This window comes from Equus asinus, chromosome 4, assembly GCF_041296235.1.
Source record: "Equus asinus isolate D_3611 breed Donkey chromosome 4, EquAss-T2T_v2, whole genome shotgun sequence".
Classification (NCBI taxonomy): Eukaryota; Metazoa; Chordata; class Mammalia; order Perissodactyla; family Equidae; genus Equus; species Equus asinus.
The window spans coordinates 140,444,000-140,460,590 of NC_091793.1; the positions used below are offsets into that span (position 1 = coordinate 140,444,000).

A 16,591-nucleotide genomic window follows, 5' to 3' on the forward strand; every position below is an offset into this window, starting at 1 on the left:
GCTTCCTGTTGCTCCCTCCAGGACGATGTTCACATCAACCTCAGAGGAGGCCGTTAAGCCAGCCTCCAGCTAGGTGGTAGCACTGTGTTTCTCTCTGGGAGAAGGGGGGAAGAATTATGTTACCTGAAGCGTGTGAGCAGCAAAGTCAGAGTCCTTTGTGCAGTAATCACTGACGATGTGACAGTTCTCTGTCAGTCCCTGCAGTGTGTGTCTATCTCTCTGAAATGAAGCCAAGAAAAAATCATAGGGAAAGAGACTCCGGATCCGTTCTTAGGAAGCTCACAGAAACGCTCCAGGCGGGCCATTTGTCCTTTTTTTCTGTTGGAAGGGGGTCTCTATCTTGTCTGAATCATACTGTTCAAATACTGTGTTACTGAGTTTTTTGCTTACTTCTCTTTATCTTGACTTGAATTCGGAAAACTTCTGAAATGTTCATCCTTTTAAGCTGTTGAAAGGATTTTGTGTATTTATAGTTTTACATGGTGACTCCTTAATTTGAAATAAAAGTAAAAAGCAAACAGCCAAACAACAAACACAAAAAGCCTCTACGATCTACTAAGTTGTACAAATTTTCATTTTTGGATTGCACTCATTAATAGTGTTTGCTTGCATTAATCTACACTACTGCATCAAAATCATTACAATGTAGAAGTCTTCAAAAACACACCAACTCTTCCAAAATTAAGCTATCTTAAAGGGAAATAGAATTCGAATTATTAACAGACAAGCAGGAAGCAACATAGCCATTACTCTTTGAGCTAAGAATCTTAAAGCACATTATGAACACTTTTCGTGTTACATAACAATTGGAAAAACAAGTTCTAGCAAATGAATTGCTTAAGATTCCATAGATTGGCCCAACTCTAGGGAGAAATAACTTGGTGTGTTTTGTTGTGATTTTTGTTGTTAACTAAACTACAGACTTTATTCAGGTTTCGTCAGTTACCACTAATGTCATTTTTCTGCTCCACTCAGTCTTTCCTTGTCTTTCATGACCTCCTCCCTTTTGAAGAGGACTGGTCAGTTATTTTGTAGAATGTCTCTCAGTTTTGGTTTGTCTGGTGTTTTCTCATGATTAGATGAGGTAATGTGTTTTTGGCATGAAAATCTCAGATGTGATGTGTCCTTTTCAGGGCCCCTATCGGGGAGGACCTGATGTCCACGTGTTATGACTAGCTGTGTAGTTTCCTCCCGCTGCTGTAACCAATCGCCACAGACCCAGCGCCGTAAAACAACACCCACTTATTATCTCACAGTTTCTGGAGGTCAGAAGTCCAGGCACAGGACGGGTACACTCTCTGCCCAGGGTCTCACAGGGCCACCCCGCAAAGGTGTGGGCTGGGCCGCATCCTCATTTGGAGCTTGGGGTCCTCTTCCCAGCTCATTCAGGTTGTTGGGGGAAATCAGGTTCTCAGTTAGGACGGAACAGTTTTCCTGCTGGCTGGCAGCTGGGAATCACCCTCTGTTCCTAGAGGCCACTCTCAAATTCATCTACAAGGGCAGCAGGAGAATTTCCCTCCTGTGCAATCCCTCTCCCCCTTTGAATCTCTGACTTCTAGACCCAGAGTTAAAAGGCTCATATGATTAGGTCAGGCGCAAACCGATAATCTCCCTTTCTTAAAGCCAACTGTGTCACATAATATGACCTAATCGCAGGACTAAAATCCATCATCTTCACAGCCTGCATGATTGTGCAAAGCATGTCTAGCAAAGGTGGGGAGGAAGGGGGAGCAAGCTGCATCTTTGAGTTCTGCCTACCCCACTGGGGATGGGAAGCTTGACTCACTTGGTTATGCTGGTGTCTTCTGGGCTTCTCCACTGTAAAGTTACTGCTTTTCCATTTGTAATTAAAAATATCTTGGGAAAGATACTTTGAACTATGCAAATATTGTGTTCACCTCACACTTTCCTACACTAATTTAACCTTCAGCAATGGAACTGTCCATTCTCCTCCATCTATTTATGTACTTATTTGCTTATTTCATTGCAGACTCATGGAGATATATATATTTCTTAATTGAAGTATAGTTGACATATAATATTATGTTAGTTTCAGGTGTATAACATAGTGATTCAACATTTATATATATTACAAAACGATCACCATGATGACTTGGGTAACCATGTGTCGCCATACAAAGTTATTGCAATATTATTGACTCTGTCATCTACGCTGTACATGACATCCCTGTGACTTACTAATTTTATGGCTGGAAGTCCGTACCTCTTGACCCCCTTCACCTGTCTCACCCATCCGTCACCCTCTCCCCTCTGCCAACCACATTTGTTCTCTGTGTCTATGAGTCTGTTTCTCTTTTGTTTCTTCGTTTGTTTTGTTTTTTAGTTTCCACATCTAGTGAGATCATACGGTATTTGTCTTTCTCTGTCTGACTTATTTCACTCAGCATAATGCCCTCAAGTCCCACCCATGTTGTCGCAAAAGGCAAGATTTCATTCTTTTTTATTATGGATATACATTTTATTTGAGGAGTTATAATCCAATACTATCATTATTTTGTTGTCCAAATTATTCCAGCTTTGGCCACTGTGAGTGCTTTCAGGTTAGCCTCCGTGCCCCCTCAACAGGCCCCCATCCTTTTTGAGCACTTCTTTACTTTCTGACACCATAAGATGCTCTAGGTTCATCTTGTAACCACTTTTCTAAGGATAATTCCAGTTTTAGTCCAAGAGAACTAGAGGTATACTTCAGTTTGTATTGGCTAAAAATTAGTGACTCCATAGGCCGGGTGCCGATTATGTATTAGTTTCCACTTGCTGTCCTAACAAAGTATCACAAATTTAGTGGCTTAAAACACAACTCATTATCTTACAGTTCTGCAGGTCAGAAGTCCAAAACGGGTTTGTTAAGATACAGCTAGAAGGACCTGCAACTAAGATATACAACTATGTACAGGGGGTTTGGGGAGATAAAGCAGAAAAAAAAAGAAAAAAAAAAAAAGTAACCCTAGTGGAACAATGTATCTGTTTAAAAGAAAAAAAAAGATACCAGCAGGGCGGGGTTCTGTCTGGAGGCGCTGGGGGAGCATGTGTTTCTTGCCTCTTCCAGCTTTAGAAGATCCTTGACTCGTGAGTCCTTGCCTGAGTCTTGAAAGCCAGGAGCATAGTGTCTTCTAGTCTCCTCTGACTTGTCCTGCTGCCTTGCTCTTATTAGGATCCTTTCTGATTCCTTGGTGCCCATCGAGATAATCCAGAACAATCTCCTCATCTCAAGATCCTTTAACTTTATCATATCTACAAAATCCCTTTTGCCACGTAAGGTAGCATATTCACAGTTTCAGGAATTAGGACAGGCATTTTGGGGGCCTTTACTCTGCCAACCACATGAATGTATTTGGACTAATGGGACAATTGATCGGTCCACATAAATCAGGCAAAAGGAAGATATCCCTTTAATAACGGGTCCCTTTCTACTTTTTCTTCTTAGCCCAGTAAGTCATCTTTTTAAAAAATTGCAGTATATTTGCACATTTGTCTAAATCCTTCATAAAAGCAAATGTCACTAACCCTCCATTGGGAGGACCCTGGTTTTGGTTTTCCTCCAGCAGCAGTGAGTTGGTCCATCTGTCTGTCCTCCTCCTTCATCTGTTTGTCACCAACAGCACACATTTTTACAGGATCCTGCCCCGTTGTAAAAGCACTGATTGTCATTGCCCACGGTACATTTGTCTGCTGTCCGAAGAGCTTGGTTTATGTCACCCGTAGGCATGTTGCTGGTTGGCAAGTGCATTGGCAGAGCTAAAGGAAAATTAAATGTTCTCCTCGTACTCTTGGCTCTACCTGTGCATTTACTTCTTATTCATTTATTTATTGAGCAAATGTTAACTGAATATCTGACTGTGCAAAAGACATTGCAATAGATGTGGGTGATGACCAGTAAGATGTAATACGCTATGATTCAGACTATGGGGACACCACTTTTAGTAGCTTAACCTCAGGAAGTAATTCAAGTATCTAATACTTATACTTATTTTCTGTCTGGGAGGTCATTTCTAAAACCAAGGTTTTCCCTTTGTTATTACTTTCAACTGACTAGAAGTAAAATTTTTGATGTAAAGTAATATGTATAAAAAAGCCATTTAATGCTTTCTGTTCTAGTGCTCAACCATAGCTTGGTGGCATACTAAATCCCAGGCTTCCAGGGACGCATGTGCTTCCTTTCTTTTCAAGGGGTGAAATAGCAACAACGGCAACACTCACTAAGCACTTACTCCTGGCCAGGACTTTACATGTTAGATTATTCAGTCAGCCCTCTGAGGCAGGTGTCCCCATCATCATCATCATCATCTCCCTTTCAATAAGTAACAGAAAGAGAGAGAATGTGGCTGGGGAGTGGCGGCGCCAGGATTTAAATCTGGCAGCCAATTTGCAGAGCTTTCTCCCTTACACACCCACCCCTCGGTGTGGACAACGTCACATAGTGTTGGATCAGTAAATAGTGCTGGATATAGCAATGGCTCCAAATCCTGCTCATAATTTGATAATTTTCCCAACTTTGGAATATATCTGAAAAACTATAATCTCAATGGATTGTGACACACACAGTGAACAGAAATTGTAGAAGCAGCCTAAGTGCTGCGCAGACTTAGGAAATCAAAGTCCTGTTGAATGCACACACAGTAGCTAGAGCCCAGGACACCATAGGCCCCAGCTCATCAAGCTGCTGTTGAAACCATCTGTTTAATTTGATGACATGATGCAGGGAGAATGTAGCTCCCAGCAGTTATTCAGAATAAGGTAGAACTATATGCTACTATCTGTTTTACCATTGGCAATTACTTTCCCATAATTAAGAAGGACTGCTAGGGGCTAGCTGGTGGCGTAGTGGTTAAGTTCATGCACTCTGCTTTGGTGGCCCAGGGTTCGTGAGTTCAGATCCTGTGTGTGGTCTTAACACCACTTGTCAAGCCATGCTGTGACTGCTTCCCACATATAATGGAAAAAGACTGGCACAGATGTTAGCTCAGTGACAATCTTCCTCAAGCAAAAAGAGGAGGATTGGCAGTAGATGTTAGCTCAGGGCCAGTCTTCCTCACACACACACAAAAATAAGGACTGCTGTCAGTTTGGGTATTTGCTATGATTTGGATGTTTGCGTCCCCTCAAAACTCATATGTTGTAACCTAACCCCCAGTGTGATGGTGTTAGGAAGTGCACTTATGAGAGAGGCCCCACAGAGCTCCCTATCCCTTCTACCAGGTGAGGACAGTGAGAGATGGCCGTCTCCAACCCGAAAGAGGGCCTTCACCAGAAGCAGACCATGCTGGCACCCTGATCTTGAACGTCCAGCCTCTAGAATTGTGAAAAGTAAATTTCTGTTGTTTATAAGTTACCCAGGGGGACGGCCCTGTGGCCAAGTGGTTAAGTTCGGCCGCTCTGCTTTGGCAGCCCAGGGTTTTGCCGGTTCGGATCCTGGGTGCGGACATGGCACCGTTTATCAGGCCACGCTGAGGCGGCATCCCACATGCCACAACTAGAAGGACCCACAACTAAAGATATGCAACTGTGTACTGGGAGGCTTTGGGGAGAAAAAAAAGGAAAAGTAAGTTACCCAGTCTGTAGTATTTTGTTATAGTGGCTCAAACAGACTAAAACAGTATTATTTTTCCAGTTCTTGGAAAAATCCTGGAAAAAAACTCTTGGGTAAATAAATTTTGGCTGCCTAGTGATAGGTTCTTTAAAATATATTCTGTTCACACCTAATCAGAGAGAATGTTTTTCATGTTGCTTTATGTCTGCATTTGAATACGTACATGCTTCATTCATAGACGTGTACGTTTTTCTATTCCAGGACACCTGAGTCTAAAGCATTTTCACATTGAAGTTCATAGATATTCCCCAACCTAGTTTAAAAAATATATAAATCTAGATAAGTTGGAAAGGGGAAAAATGAATTCGATTTATATCCACATTTGTACAGGTCTTTGAAATATGGATACACTCAACAAGAAGGAACATTATTCAAGTATTCAAGATAATTGAAAGTTTTGGAATAAAATATAACATGAAATGTATGAAATGTGATTTATATAGTTCAATAAAATATACATAATGTAAAATATATTCAAAATAAGTTTATATTATAATTTGAAAGTAAATTTTGTCAGCATATATATGGCTACACATGACTAATTTCTACTGAATTGCTAATCACTTAGAAGTGATTTTCATAAATAGGGTTGTCTACCAATAACTTTAAAATAAGACACAGAAGATGGTGTCCTGAAGGGCCAGTAAATTATACAGCATAAGTAAAGGATTACTAGTCAATCAGTGGATTATTTTTCTACATTGCTGTTTTCCAATTTTATAGAGAGCCAGTTACTTAATATTTGACAAACCAGATAACCTCAGACTCTTGGCTCTGGATGATTTGGTTATTTCTTGCTAGAGATCAAATTTTAAGACCCTTAAACCGTATTATGAATATGGTTCTCCTAAGGAAGATACAGATATTTATTATTTAGGGGTAAGACAAAGTGCTAAACATTGTTTTCTTTTATTTAGAGGGGACATTAGAGTGAGCTTTGGAAAACTGATGAGTGGCCTTGAAAATTTTGTTCATTCATTTATTCATACACATCTGTGGTGAGCCCACCGCTGACAGTGTCCTGAGACTTACACAGATGGTCACACACAGGAAGTGGTTGAGCCGTTACTGCCTCTCCTAGAGCTTCTGATGCCATGAAGCACATGGGTGCACACAGTGAGCAAAAGGATACCAGATCTCAGTTTCCTCTGGGGCCGCAGTTCCTTCCGTGGTCCCTGGGGGGGTACCCCTCCATTATACATGTTCTCAGTGATACTGAGCAATGTATCATTCCTATTAGTGCCTCTGAATCCATAGGTAGTAGATAATATCCCCATTTTACAGATGGAAAAAAAAAATCAAAGACCCAGTGCTTTAAATCAGGCACTACACTATCATGACAGGCCCCTCTCCAGGGCCCTTTGCTTGCAGTTTACTTGTCTCTACTCCAGATCAAATTACAGAAATGATGTGAGGAAAGGACCACTTGGATAATTACTCCATCTGGTAAAAGACTAGGATGACTTTCTAGTACTTTTACTAGTAAAATTTTAAATATATCAAGAAGATGGCCTGTTGCCTCTGATAAAATGCTCCCTCCGCAAAACAAATGATAAATTTGGAGGAGAAACTTTTCTGTTCAAATAAAAATGTGTTGCTCTTCGACCCCATAATGTCATTTCAAGGAATTTGTCCTTACAGATATACTTAGAAAAGTATGCAAATATTTATGTAGAAAGATATTTATTACTGCATTATCTGTAATAGTAAAATAAATCTAGAGAAAACCCTAAATATCCCATCAATAGGGAAGCAGAACAGCAGAGTGGCTAAGCACTGCCTGGATTCAAATCCCTGCTCAACAACGTAGCCGCTGTGTGGTCCCTGACAAACTGTCTCCCTGTGCTTTCAGTTTTCCCATCTGCAAAGTGGAGCTAACAACAGGGTCTCCTTCACTGGCTGTGAGAGCGTCCGATCGGGGCCCCATCCATGCATCTGCTGCGTGCATTTTAGTGACCATTATTGATGGGGAAGTGGGATAACTTTGGTAGAGGCACACGATGGAACACGCAGCAGCTACTTTAAAAAGAGGGCTCCACACACTCTATTTAAGCAGAGGGCAGTCTGGGCCGACTGTCTGTGTCCCTCCCTCCGACACCCAGGGAAAAACTTAGCTTGGTGCGTATACTGAAGAACAAAGAGCAGATGTTTTGAGCTCCAGTGGAAAAAGCATTTTGGGGTTTTGGGGGAAGGGAGGGGGGAGGCTTTGGAGCAATGTGGAGGGTGAGGAGAGGAAAGAGAAGCCAACGCTTTTGATGGATCAGTTTGCTGGGTGAGTTCTGGGGAGGAAAGGGAGGAGGAGCAGAATTATGGCTCCAGAGGAAATGGAGATCTGCTCTCTTCTTGGTCACTACTCACCCCTGTGCTTTACTGCATCAGGAACTCTAGCAGAGACAATAATTGCTCAGCCGTTTAGTGTGTGTGATCACGCTGAGTCAGGGCGAGTCAGTCCTGCTCTCCGGGAGGGAGGTGCTCAGGAGGGAGAAGGAGTGACCTCTTCCTGGGCCGTAGGGCCGATTAGGAGGATGCCTTGCCCAGTGCCATAATCGGTATCTTAGTCCTGGGAGAAACGAACTGTCATTCCTAGGGGTGAGCAGTTCATTGCTCTACTCAACCTCGAGGATCAGGCATAATAATTCAAGTTAACATCAAAACATTCAAATTTAAGAGCACGCTGGGTACTGCCCAGGGAATAAACGTGCATGGGCACAGTCCTTGGCTGGTGGCCTTAACTGTAAAGCCATTAAGGGTCAGAACAGGCCGCTTGCTGCATCAGAAGCAGAGAAGTTCCTAATAATCTCTGCCGGATCACCTAGCAGAAAGGTTTCTGCTCCCTTTTAGGGCGTTTTTCATTTTCCTTCTGAAAATTGCTTTTCTTGCACAAGGACTTAATGAATTAAACCACAAAACATGAATGGAAGAACCAATTCCAATCAAAAAGTTGACAGTGGAATAGGAAGTGGACGCTCAAGACTCAAATAGATTATTTAAAATGTTTAGATCTCTCTTTTCTGGCAATCAATAGATTTATACAGGGTCTCACACTTTCCTAAAACCACTCCCTTACAAGATATTTGTCCTAATATTCCCGTTTTGGATGAGAATCGTTCCAGTTTTATCAAAGGCTGAGTCATATTTTGTATGCCGAGTCACAATGGAGGGAAGGTGCAGGACACATGACAATGACAAATCTGAACCTGTAGAAGTGACCCCATGTGCCCCTCCTATGGACTGAGAGAATGTGCAGCGAGAACATGAGAGGCAAACCACGAGAGAGCGAGCAGGGGGTGAGGAGCCCACCCAACCTCTTAGGGACAAGCTTTGAAGAGGGTGGACACACAGGTTTGGCTAGGACAGTGAAGGGTGGACAAGGAGAGGGCACAGGTCACAGTAAGGACACACAGAGGCTGCACCACCTCTCCCTCCTCATTCCCTCCAGGCTTGCAGATACAGATCGAGCCCCATCCCATGAGCCCCATCCCATGAAGGCGTGTGGTTGTTTAGTTCCTGCTACTAAGCAAACAATACATCTCCACCCTATGCTTTATGGGAATTGTAGTTTGGGCCCTGGGGAGCTACAGGAAGGCGTGTGTTCTGTTATTTCAATTTATCCATGTAACAGTACACTTCAGATAAAGACCAGGTTGCTTCTAATCTTAGAAGAAAAAAGAAACAGGAGGAGGCAAAAAAATTTTTGGCATTTCTTCTTCTTGGCAGGGAAATTGAGATTAATGAAATTTAGTTATGCTTTACTGCTCCTTTTAGACTTCCAGCATTATCCCAGGACTTCCTAAAGTCGACTCTTCTGTTCTAGAACAACAGGACAAGGTCACCCTACCCCTAGGAGCATGAGGAAAATCCCACAGTCTTGGAAGAGTTTAAAGATCTCCATAGGCTCAGTTCTTATCTTAGATTAATAATGTACAGCACATTGTCTGGCAGAGAGCTTACTTATCCTGCTGAGGAATACAGTGAATCTAGGAAAGTGGAAACGGAATAGCAGACAGTGGAGAACTACAGTTTGGCCTCCCCTACTGTCCTCAAACTGTGATACTAAATACGCTGCCTTTGGAATACTACTCATTTGGACCTAGTGCTTACCCAGTCTACAGCAACCCAGGCTGGGCAACCTGTGAGCAACCTAACAAAGACCCATTTCCGCCTATAAATGACCTCGATCCCACAAAGAGCATTCCATACGTGCCAAGGTTCTTGAGCTGTATTGAAAAGCTTAAGGAATTGGAGCCAAAGGAAAGGGCCTCAGCTCTATCCTATATGTGACAGTGGACACACCAACTCTATACTGGCTGCTAAAGCAGTAGAGTTGGATATGTGGAAAGTAATCAGAAAACAGTTATAGATTAATCGGTATGTTAGAGAAATTTCATTTTATAGTTTATTGTGGTCTGTCTCTTTTTTCTCTGTATCCCTCTTCATTACTGCAGTACATATCACAGGGCCCATGGCAGGAACTAATTGTCTGCCAATATCTACCCTTGTGGTGGTTTTCATTCTTTGACCCTCCTCCCACAAGAGGTGGGATGTGCGTTTCCTTCCCCTGAATCTGAGTGGGCTCTGAGCCTGGCTGACCACAAAGTACAGTGGAAGGGATGCTGTATAGCTGCTGAGGTTAAGTCATTACAGGCTTGCAGCTTCCTCCCTCATCTTGCTCTTGGAGCCTTGAACCACCATATCAGTACACCTATCCTGAGACTGTCATGCTGAACAGGCCACAAGGAGATGTTCTGGAAGACAATCCCATCCCAGAACATGTCCTTCCACCGTTCCACCCCAGGAGCCACACACGTGAGTGAAGATGCCACCTGGGCGCTGAGGCCTCCAGCCACAGCCGCCCCAGCCCTCAGCTCTTTGAGTCATCCCTAGATATTCCAGTCAGCCAGCTGAGGCTCTAACCTTACAGAACAGAAAAGAGTTGCCCCCACCTCTGTTGTGCCCATTACGTATTTTGAACCTATGGAATCTCATGAACATAGTAAAATGGAGGTTTTATACCACTAAGTTTTGGGGTGGTTTATTACACAGCAAAAGATAACTAGAACACTTTCTCTAGAATCTCTGTTTTAGTCGGGTAGATGGCTGTCCAACTAGAGGCTACATTTCCCAGCCTCCTGTCTTGCAGGTGAATGTGGCTGCAAGTCTCGCCTATGGTGTGCAAGTGGAAGTGATGCAATTTCCAAGTCATATCCATAAAACGCTAAGTGCTTCTCCTCCACTTCCTCACCCCCTTCTTGCTGGCTCAGACATAGTGATAGTTTGAGCAGCACCCAGGATCCACAGGTATTCTGGATGGCTGTCATGGATTGGAATTCTCCAGGTAGCGGACTCTCAGTAGAGGTTAGTGTGCAGAATATTATTAAGGAGTTCCCTGGCCGTCAACACCTGCACAGGATGGGGAGAAAGCAGGAGTGGGCAGAGGGAAAAGTTGAGCTGCAATGCTGCCCAATGACAGCCTCAGCCACCCCAACAGAGCACTCAGAAGTTACAACTGCCCTTCAGAACTTTCACCCATTGGGTCTAGATGGCCATGTCTTTATACTCTCACGTGGATCTGTCATTGGATGTGGGTCACTCTGCCATGTGCTTTTGCTAGGTTATAATCATAGCATATTAGTTATCTATTATTGCATAACAAAATAACTCAAAACTTAGTGGCTAAAAACAACAAAAATTTATCTCACAGTTTCCAGAAGTGTATGGGGTTGCAGTTAAGCTGTTGGCTGGGGCTGCGGTCATCTGGACTCGATTGGGAGCCAAAGGATTCTGCTGACTCGTGTGGTTGCTGGTAGGCCTCTTCCTTACCTCTCCACAGGCTGCCTAAGTGTCCTCACGACACGGCAGGTAGTGATCTGAGAGGGAGAGAATCAGAGAGAGCCCAAGATGGAAGCCAGTCTTTTTAAAACCCAATCTCAGCAGGGACAGCCCTATTCATCAGAAGTGAGTCAGTAAGTCCAGCCCACACTTAGGGAAAGGCAAGAACCCAAGGGGGAGTCCCAGAGGCAGGGATCGGGCCATCCAAGGGACTGCCTACCACATGTATTATGCACACCACTTTGTATCCTATTTTTAGTTTTCATCAACTTAAATGTTTTGCTACAAATTAAGTAATATTTTTTAAAATTATAAAAGCAATTTATTCTTATTGTAGACTTTCCAATGTTCAAGTGGTAGAGGTGTGGCATCCTTCTTTATGCTATTCCTCACACCAGTTGAACTCCTGAGAGGTAACCATAATTAAGGTTTTTTGTATCTGCTGAGACACTTTTCACATAAACATATACATAGATACATACATACTACTGTATGTATCTTAGAGCTCTATACATAGCAGCACTTAGAGATCTAGCTCATTCTTTTAAACATCTGCATAATATTTCATTTTATGATTTACACCAAAAATATTTTAAGCAGGCCTCCATTGATGGACATTTAAATTTTTTGTTTTATCTGACAATAATGCAAATATCCATTCTTACCTACAAGTCTTTGCAAATCCATGTGGTATATCTTTTTTTTTTTTTCTGAGGAAGATTAGCCCTGAGCTAACATCTGCTGACAATCCTCCTCTTTTTGCTGAGGAAGACTGGCCATGAGCTAACATCCGTGTCCATCTTCCTCTACTTTATATGTGGGACGCCTACCACAGCATGGCTTGCCAAGCAGTGCCATGTCCACACCCAGGATCTGAATTGGCGAACCCGGGGCCACCGAAGCAGAACATGGTAACTTAACCACTGCACCACCAGGCCGGCCCAATGAGGTATATCTTTAGGATAAATTCCTGGGAAGTGGAATTGCTAGGTCTACAAATTGGGCAGTTAAGATTTTGGTGGGTATCGTATAGTGTCTGAGTGTGTCTGTCTCCCTAGATAGTGGCTAACACTGGGCATTAAGAAACCTCAGGTCCAGCCATGGCCACCACCATGTTATGTACATTCTTGCATTAGAACATGCTATGATGTTACGTAATTAATGTTTACATACCTTTTATTACACTGTTAGCTTCCGGGGTGCACAAACTAAACCACATTTCTCTTTGCAGTCCTGGTACTTATTGTTGTACCCGACCACAGTAGGTACTCTGCAAATTTTGATATATGTCGCGAGTGAATTTAAGGCTTGGGGATGTCACTGAACCAGGAAACAGAAGAGCTCGTTCAAACCACAAGACCTGCCCCAAATCTGCCCCTTATTCTCTCTGGCCTTCATTTCCACAAAGATAAAATGCACATGTAATACTAGATTTTCTTCTACAGTCCTTTTCAGATCCAAAATTATATGCTTCTAAGAAGAAAATTGGTAAAAGTGATTCGTTTTATGATCTCTTTATGTACCAGTTCAAATGCTGTAAACTAATCACTAGTCCTAGAGCATGCATTCACCATATTCAATACCATTGTACGCTTTTCAGTGTAAGTTGTTTAAAAAATATTAACATGTCAAAGACTTTATTCTTTTTCCTTTTTTCTCCCCAAAGCCCTCCAGTACATAGTTGTATATTCTTCGTTGTGGGTCTTTCTAGTTGTGGCATGTGGGACACCGCCCCAGCGTGGCTAGATGAGCAGTGCCATGTCCACGCCCAGGACTCAAACCAATGAAACACTGGGCCGCCTGCAGCAGAGCGCACGAACTTAACCACTCAGCCACGGGGCCAGCCCCTAAGATGTCAAAGATTTTGAGTATCAGTCATAGGTAAGTCAATCTTTAGTCTTTAAAAATTTTTAGTGGTAAAACCCACAAACAGCACTTTAAGCAAAGGGCGTTTTGTTCTGACATCCTTGTTCTCTTAGAAGTCTAGCCCTGAGGTATAGTCATAGTTCTCCCATTAGCATTCTTCTCTCTCGGGCTAAATTAAATAAGCAAACTAATTAAAGTACTATGCAATTGTTAAGATATCTAAAATTATTAAAAAAATTATTAGCTATCTTCATAATTTATAAAAGGTGGCCATGTATGTGTATATACATAATTTCTCATTTCAATAGATCTCCATCAGATTTTTTTCATGTCTACTTGTTTCCAAAAGTTGAGTCAATCACAAATATAAGGTCTAGCCATGCTATGACAGGATTAGCCTTACAAAATGTCCTAAAAAGCAGTCTATCATACTCATCCTACTGGCAGAAAGCAGCAATGACTAGAAATGACTTCTGAGGAAAGAGAAGTGCTGAAGCAGGACTGCCTTTGAAGATCAAGAAGACAAAAATCATGACTAACAGAACTACATAACTTTAACGTAGACAATGAAGACATTGAAATAGTTAAAAGATTTTGTTTACCTTGGTTCTGTCATCAATTTGAATGGAGACTGCAGCCAAGAAATCAAGAGCAGACAAACTTGGAAGGGCAGCAATGGAAGAATTAGGAAAGATGATCATGTGTAAGGAAGTGTCATTAGAGACCAAGGCTAAGATTCTCCACACCATTGTACTCCCAGTTACTATGTACGGGTGGAGAAGCTGGACAGTGAAGAAGGCAGAGAGGAAAAATGGACTCATTTGAAACATGGTGTTGGAGGACAGCTCTGCAGACACCCTGGACTGCCAGAAAGTTGAACAAGTGGGTCCTAGAGCAAATTAAGCCTGAACTATTGCTGGAGGCAAACATGATAAAACAGGCTGCCCTACTTTGGGCACATGGTGAGAAGGCAGGATTCTTTGGAAAAGACAATAATGCTGGAAAAGTAGAAGGCAGCTGGAAAAGAGGAAAACCAAATATGAGATGGACTGACTCAATAAGGGAAGCCGTAGGCATGAGTCTACAGGAGCTGAGGAGGGCTGCTGAGGACAGGACATTGTGCATGTCACTCCCTCACAGGGTCACCAGGAGTTGGAGCCAACTTGACAGTGTGTAACAACAACTAACAACAAACTCATGCATATTATTAATTTCTGCTCGAACCCTACTTTTCACAGCCACATCAAGCTTCTGGTAACAGGGGCTTGTAATGACTTTGCTAGTGACATTTTAACAGCGGTCATGAATAACCAAGTTAACATTTAAAAAAACACCTAACTTACCGCTTTGGTTGCTCAGCTGCTCCAGCGCCTCTCCTTGGGAGCTTGAATAGTGCTGGGGTGACTTGTGTGGGCAACAATAAGGCTGTCGGCTTATACTGCCCCAAGGTTGACGGTGGCAAAGGAATCCACCTCTCCCTCTATGCACAATGGCTCCAACAACCCCTCACTACCCTGTCACTAGCACATAGTTTCCCCTCTTCTGACAGCACCGTTTTATGTTTTTGCTCTTAGAAGTACTCTCTTTTAAGGACTAGAATTCAACGACTCAGTAAATCTTACTGTGACTGGTAAAAAGTCCATCAAAATAAGCAGAGTTCTTATTACATACAGAGTTCTGTAATACATTGATTTTCACAACCCTGGTGGATGGTCTGTGGTAGCAGCATTTTGTTGATTGGGCTGACTTTGGACAAGTCATTTGATTCCTTTGAGCCTTAGGAAAGCAATGCATTTCTTTAGGAAAATATAAGCTGGAGGTTACATTAGGCATGACTTTCCTTCACAATCAATGGAACTGAGTTTTCACCTGATTCACTTAGAATGGAGACCTTTAATTTTAGGATCCCAAGGACTCCCAGGGATGGTTAGCTGCAACCTCCTAAAACTGTCAGCAAAAATTTGAATATGCATTTTCCTATACTGATGGCCCTCAGTTAGTAAGTACATTGAGTACTGTGTGTCAGGAAATAGGATGAGAGTTTTATAGGCTCTCTGACTTAATCCTCCTAACAACCCTATGAAGTTGGAGGTAGATACAATTATTGCTATTTTTATCCTCATTTTACAGATGAAGAAACAATCTTAAAATCGAAGTAACTTTTCCAAAGTTGGACAAGATCTGCCTGACCGGGCAAGAAAGTGTTTAAACAACTCAGCAACCAACAATAAGTGATTGTAGAGTGGGTATTGTTAAGAAGGCATAATACTTTTTTTTTGCTGGGAAAGATTCACCCTGAGCTAATGTTGCCAATCTTCCTTTCTTTCCCCATCCCCAAAGCCCCAGTACATAATTGTATATTCTAGTTGTAAGTCCTTCTAGTTCTACATGAGCTGCCGCCCCAGCATGGCTACTGACAGGTAAGTGTGTGGTTCTGCATCACGGAACCAAACCTGGGCTGCCAAAGCAAAGCCTGCCTAATTTTAACCACTAGGTCATCAGGGCTGGCTCAAGGCATACTACTTATTAACATATTCATTATAATACAATTCACAATAAATTTGGGGACATTCCATATGGAGTTTAGGCTTTATGATTTTCTTTATACATCTGTTCAATTTCTATAGCTGTCCAAAATGTTTTTATTTGAGGCAACACGGGGACAGTAAAAGTATCTCTAATTAAACCCCCTTGTCTAGTCTCTGTAGCCAGGGCAGTTACCTGATATTTCTTGGGTCTCAGTTAATACCTATTGTTAGCAGAGTTTCTGTGAAAATTAGATAAAATGTACTTAAAGCTTTAATGGCACATATTTAGAAGGTCCTCTCTAAATGCTGTTATCACTCCAGGGTCTTTCCAGACTGCCTTCTCCATTCAGAGACTCAGCTTGAGCCTGTATACATGACCTCATTATGACTCCCTCACTGGTCAGAACTATAATCCCATGAGCTGGGCTATTCCGCTCCTCTATGTATTTCTCTTCTTCAGAATCTTTTCCCTAGCAGCCATCTTTAATGTTTATGCTCACAATAACCTTAATATCTAGCATTTTGTGACTAATAGGTGCCCATGAGACAGATTTTCATGTTTACTTTATGTAAAAGCCAACAAATTTTCTTGAGCACTACTTACCCCAGACAAGGTATTCTTTGCAGAATTACAAATCCAACACGTGCTGCCTAGATGGCAGCCCGAGGGTCCTGGACCATCAATCGTGTGCCATCTCTTCTCCAACTGAATGCAGTATTCCCTAACAATCCTATGACGTCTACACACATTCACTGAAGA

At 42.3% G+C, this 16,591-nt stretch overlaps 1 long non-coding RNA gene across 2 annotated transcripts in view; it reads left to right on the forward strand.

Moving 5' to 3' along the window:
• Window positions 1-16,591, forward strand: part of LOC139045149 (uncharacterized) — a 32,122-nt gene that overhangs the window by 11,625 nt on the left and 3,906 nt on the right. For both annotated transcript variants that reach the window (XR_011503016.1, XR_011503017.1), the window contains exon 2: window positions 13,104-13,318. This is a non-coding gene — a long non-coding RNA (uncharacterized lncRNA). The remainder of the gene's footprint in view (window positions 1-13,103; window positions 13,319-16,591) is intronic.